The sequence below is a fragment of the Bactrocera neohumeralis genome, unplaced genomic scaffold (genome assembly GCF_024586455.1).
Source record: "Bactrocera neohumeralis isolate Rockhampton unplaced genomic scaffold, APGP_CSIRO_Bneo_wtdbg2-racon-allhic-juicebox.fasta_v2 cluster09, whole genome shotgun sequence".
In the NCBI taxonomy this organism is placed as follows: domain Eukaryota; kingdom Metazoa; phylum Arthropoda; class Insecta; order Diptera; family Tephritidae; genus Bactrocera; species Bactrocera neohumeralis.
The window spans coordinates 24,227,861-24,234,231 of record NW_026089622.1 but is presented as its reverse complement, the minus strand read 5'-3'; positions in this window follow the sequence as shown (position 1 = coordinate 24,234,231).

Below are 6,371 nucleotides of genomic sequence, written 5' to 3'. Positions count from 1 at the left end.
CTATTCTGTATCTCGATTCAAAAATGAATTTTCTCGAATTCGAATTTTTTGTATTCGGTAACACTATTTTCGCATTTTCAATCCTAAATCAACCCGACTTACGAATATTTGCAACTATGTAATTCGAATTTAATTGTCAAATATATTCGAGTTTCGCATAAAATATTCGTTAGCGTATGAGTTGTAGAGTAAAAACAATTTGGAAAATGTAAGTATTTTAATAAGATTAATTATATATTATATTATACTATAAATAAGAAGTTTAAAGGCAATATTATTTTGATTAGGGACTCAGCTAGCAAAAGTCAGCACACAAAACAAAGGCAATTTGAAATAATGCTGGAATTTATGGAATCACATCTAAACTTGGTCAAAGGCTAACTATGTAAAATATGCAGACGCTAAGCAAACAATTAAACATTTATGGGGTCGGTTGACTGAGAAATTAAATGAAAATGGACCACTAATACGCGACATACCTTCATGGAAAAAGGTAAATTTCTGTGTGAATAAAATTATTTTGCTATTATACGTTTCTATTTCTATTCATTTTTTTTCATTTAAGGTTTGGGTAGATTACAAAACCCACATTGAGGCTAAAGCTTTCAAAAATAAGCTGCATATGTCGGGGACTGGTGGTGGGTCTGCAAAAGTCATTCCTTCAATTCAGTCGAATAAGGGCAATTGATTTATTGAAGATAAATTAAGCGGTATAGGGGATAGTAGGTGCTCAAAAGTTCGGTGCGGAAACAAGTGAAGTCACACAAAGCTACGAATGTGAAACCACGGATCCAAGCGCTCAGAACGACATAAGTGATTTCTAGAATTTTGAAGAACTACCACTTTTAACATCACCTTTTCGCTCCCAAATGTAACACTTTGCGGTCACGTACTGGCAGTAAAAACAATCTCCTGAAAATGCAAGTAGATGGGCAAACCAAGTTTCACAATGATTGGACTACTATTTTAAAAGACATGAATTACAACTTAAAATCGTAAGTTAAGTCTAATAAGAAACTTGTTGAACAAATGGAAGAAAAAATAGAACTAGAAAGACGAAAACAAAATTTTGCAAAGTTAAAGCTTGAGTAAAAAACCAAAAGCGACAGGGAGAGGAACAATATAAGAATTGCAAAACTTAAAATCAAGGAACAAATGTTAAATGTTAATACCCGTTAATTTTACTTATTGAAATAATTGAATAATTGAAAGAAATGAAATAAATGAAATATCATTTAATCTCTCGTTAAATTTTTGTATTAATAAGGAATGCTTTTTAGTCACATGCTTTAAATTACGAATGCACGCTTATTTTAATTCGGTCTCGTCTTGTTTACGCAATTCGTAAAAACTCGTTTTGATCTAGCCAAATTAGATCGATTTTCATTAATTTCAATTACTGTTGGTGCTTCAACGTTGTATATGGGGCAAATGTTATGCAGGACAAAAGAAAAGTTCAACATTTTAACAAATTTTTTTGGTACATAATGAAGCTCTCTTCCAGGAATCATAAACGACTTTTTAAAATTCCAAATATACGCTCGATTATTGATCTTGCTTTTGTAAATTTTTCATTGTCCAAACTTTCCAGTGAATTTCCTTCTGCATTGCGGTATGGCGTAAGGAGCCATGGCCCTAATGGATATGCGTTCCATCGAATGCGTATTCGCCGTGGCCAATGTGCAAAGGACCATAAATCTTTCTCAGAACCTTTCTCTCGAAAACTCGTAACGTCGACTCATCGGTTGCTGTCATCGTCCAAGCCTCTGCACCATATAGCAGGACGGGAATTATGAGCAACTTATAGAGTTTGGCTTTTGTTCGTCGAGAGAGGACTTTAATTTTCAATTGCCTACTCAGTCCGAAGTAGCACCTGTTGCCAAGAGCAATCCTGCGTTGGATAATGGAGGATGGAGTCATGTGTAGAAGTTCACGCAAGTGAGGAAAATTCTCTGATCGCCATTCACTTGGGAGTGGCCAGAAACGATTCTTTTACACATGGCTCAAGCAGCTCACAACTTCCGGTCTTTGACCAAGTATCCTCTGGGTAGCCTAAGAACATCCGTTCGAAGGCGAGCTAAAGTGCGAAGGCGAAACATCCCCCTACATAGGGTTGCGCGCTGGGTTTGGGACGCGCCACGTAAAAAAACACCCCCAATGAAAAGGAACAACAAGCCTCGGATGAGAGACCCCCCTTGTGATGACGACCAGAATCACCTTAAAAAGGAGAAATAATGAATTTATGAACATATGTGATAACCTATGTGTTTGTGGATATAAATCGTAAATTATAATGGGTTGTCAAAAAAGTCTTGCGGTAATTTTATTGATTTTTTTTTTTTTATTGAAATTGAAAAATGAATTTTTGATGACTCATGCCCAGCTCTTGACCGATGCTACGGCTGCTACTATGCCGGTCTCTTTCGACCAATTCAGCGATTTTATCGCAATTTTCGACGACAGGCCTTCCGGAGCGTGGCGCATCTTCGACCACCTCTACACCAGAACGAAAACGTTGAAACCATCGTTGTGCGGTGGAAACGGAAACTGTATCGGGTCCATAAACTGCACAAATTTTATTAGCGGCTTGAGATGCATTTTTGCCTTTATCGTATTATTTCTGTAAAATATGCCGTATTTTCTCATTATTTTGCTCCATGTTTGCGACGCTGTAACTCACGAACGACTTAAAAGACAGGAATCAATCAAACACGTGCTAGCGCATGAAATGAGCTTTCCAAAAAGGTATAGCATGATGAATAAAACTAGAACTACGCGCTTTCAGCGCCAACTAGCGAAAATACCGCAAGACTATTTTGACAACCTAATATATATTTATATGCTACATATAGACTACGTATAGACTGCGTATCGCCCATATATTCCATAATAGTAATAATATAGAGTGGTGATCTTAACCACGGCCTGTATCGCCACGGCGACAACGTCCGGTGTGTTTTACGTGGGTACCTGCTGACGACAGCCTTACTTCACGGCGCTCAAAAGCACAGCGAATCAAATCAAAGTGTTGATCAGCGCCCTGAGAATGCTAAGCATTTTCAGTACCAATTGACAGTGTGGAATGGACACACTAACCACCTTGGTCGGGTTCGAGGCCCATTTAAAACCTCTGCCGTGCTTTAGGTCCGGCACCCGGTTGCAATGCAACTCCACATTCAACTGACAAAGTCAGTTCTTCCCTCATTTGGGTTTCAACCACAACCACCACGATACTCACCGAGGGGCCAGTCCGCATGAGCAGGTTGGAGTTACCTCCAAGGGCTCCTGCTCCCCGTGGTACCAGAATTAAGTCTCCGGTCAGACCGCGTAGCCGAAACTACTACCAGTTGAGCTTCCGTACGGCTCTGGACTGGTGGCCAGGGGTTGGACCTCATTTATACATCACTTATACACACCAGTCATACAAAAACTAACCCTAATTTCCAGCTAACCGCCTTCGCCGATTAAATAATTCACGCGCAAACGACCCTAACTGTTCGGTATTCCGACTAGTGGAGATCACACCACTAATATCTAATCGTCCATCAGTCCAGCTAATCTCCATAACACCCAGATCCCTAATGTCCGAGTACATCGGGCACTCCGCAATTAAATGCGACCAATTTTCTGACCCCGCCCCACAAAAACATCCCGAGGTATCTGATAGGTGCCACTGATGCAAAAATCTGAAGTCTGGGTTATCTTCGACGAACCCAACGTCCCCAATGTACTCGTACGTCACTCGGCCGTTAGGACTATTGTCCCATCGTTCTTGCCACCTACACCTAACCCTATAATCTAGAAGTCTCTTGCTCTCTAGACATCATCGTCAGAAATCCAGTCATTCACGCTGTATGACAATCAGGTCAAGAGGGGGTGCACCTAACAAAACCTGCATCGCATCTGTCGAGACGGTGCGACATACAGGCAAACAAGCAAGCATCATACAACGCTGGATTGAGAGGAGTTTTTGATACCCCAAGACAATCGTGGCTGTCTCCCACCGTACAGGGGCTCCATATGTGGCACAGGCTACAAACAAGCCACGATATATGGTGCGGACAGCACGCCGTCCGAGACCCCAATCGCTCCTGAAAATCCGTCGTATATTTCCTACCGTTGCCTCCAGTCGCTCCTTCACATTCCTTCACATTCGCAATGGCGACAATCATGTTTACCCGCGCCTGTAGATGTTTCACATCAAAAATCACAATATAATTTCAGAAATGGTCAGAAATTAGGACCCAATCATGCCACATAACGTGACAGAGTCGACCATTTTATTTACATGTTACAACGTATATTCAAAATAACATTTTTTACAGTGATCAAGATGGACGTGGATATGCCTACACATCCTACACCAACCGTTATGTCGGCTATCAATGAGTCACACACTGGGCCAACTCCAACGCCACGACAAATCAATGCCACTGCATCGACTAGCGCTTCTGGTAGTGGCTCTCGAGCAGCCACATCAACACTATCCCAACCATCCGAACCGCGTCGCATCCGATGCCATGTATGTCGCCAGAAACACCGTCTACAATAGTGTGGACTTTTTAAAAAGTTCTCACTGACACGCATGTGACACAGGAGAGTGTTTCAGGGGATTTGTGGCACACCCCGTCACACGACGCGATGTAAGTCGGCCAGCTGCCTCAAGTACGAGCAGATCAAGGCAAACAAATCGGGCGGTACGACGTCGAACCACTGCAGGCCATCCTGAGCCCCGTCAATAGCGTCCGCAACGCGTTGCACCGACTAGGCATCGTTGGCTAAACGATATAATCCTCCCCCTTAAAAGCCGTTATAACCATGCAGCTGTACACGAAGTCACAACACTGTCACACTTCAATACACCACACCAAGAGAACACACATGAATGCAACCCACACGCGAGAGCACCTCACATCCTCACACGCAAACATTCGCCACACTGGATACCAACCGAACAAAAAGGGCTGTCACCTCAGCAGTTATTTTTCGCCAGCAGTTTGAACCTGCACGTCGTAGCCAGGTCCTTCTCCCCTTGGTCCTTCCAACGGAGTGGAGGTCTTCCTCTTCCTCTGCTTCCCCCGGCGGGTACAGCGTCGAATACTTTCAGAGCTGGAGTGTTTTCGTCCATTCGGACAACATGACCTAGCCAGCGTAGCCGCTGTCTTTTAATTCGCTGAACTATGTCAATGTCGCCGTATATCTCGTACAGCTCATCGTTCCATCGAATGCGATATTCGCCGTGGCCAACGCGCAAAGGACCATAAATCTTTCGCAGAACTTTTCTCTCGAAAACTCGCAACGTTGACTCATCAGTTGTTGACATCGTCCAAGCCTCTGCACCATATAGCAGGACGGGAATTATGAGCGACTTATAGAGTTTAGCTTTTGTTCGTCGAGAGAGGACTTTACTTCACAATTGCCTACTCAGTCCGGAGTAGCACCTGTTGGCAAGAGCAATCCTGCGTTGAATTTCCAGGCTGACATTGTTGGTGGTGTTAATACTGGTTCCTAAATAGACGAAATTATCTACAACTTCAAAGTTATGACTGTCAACAGTGACGTGAGTGCCAAGTCGCGAGTGCGACGACTGTTTGTTTGATGACAGGAGATATTTCGTCTTGCCCTCGTTCACTGCCAGACCCATTTGTTTTGCTTCCTTGTCTAGTCTGGAGAAAGCAGAACTAACGGCGCGGGTGTTAAGGCCGATGATATCAATATCATCAGCATACGCCAGCAGCTGTACACTCTTATAAAAGATGGTACCTTCTCTACTAAGTTCTGCAGCTCGAACTATTTTCTCCAGAAGCAGGTTGAAAAAGTCACACGATAGGGAATCGCCTTGTCTGAAACCTCGTTTGGTATCGAACGGCTCGGAGAGGTCCTTCCCGATTCTGACGGAGCTCTTCGTGTTGCTCAACGTCAGTTTACACAGCCGTATTAGTTTTGCGGGGATACCAAATTCAGACATCGCGGCATAGAGGCAGCTCCTTTTCGTGCTGTCGAAGGCAGCCTTGAAATCGACGAAGAGGTGGTGTGTGTCGATTCTCCTTTCACGGGTCTTTTCCAAGATTTGGCGCATGGTGAATATCTGGTCGGTTGTTGATTTTCCAGGTCTAAAGCCACACTGATAAGGTCCAATCAGTTTGTTGACGGTGGGCTTTAATCTTTCACACAATACGCTCGATAGAACCTTATATGCGATGCTGAGGAGGCTAATCCCACGGTAGTTGGCGCAGATTGTGGGGTCTCCTTTTTTATGGATTGGGCATAGCACACTTAAATTCCAATCGTTGGGCATGCTTTCGTCCGACCATATTTTACAAAGAAGCTGATGCATGCTCCTTATCAGTTCTTCGCCGCCGTGTTTGAAT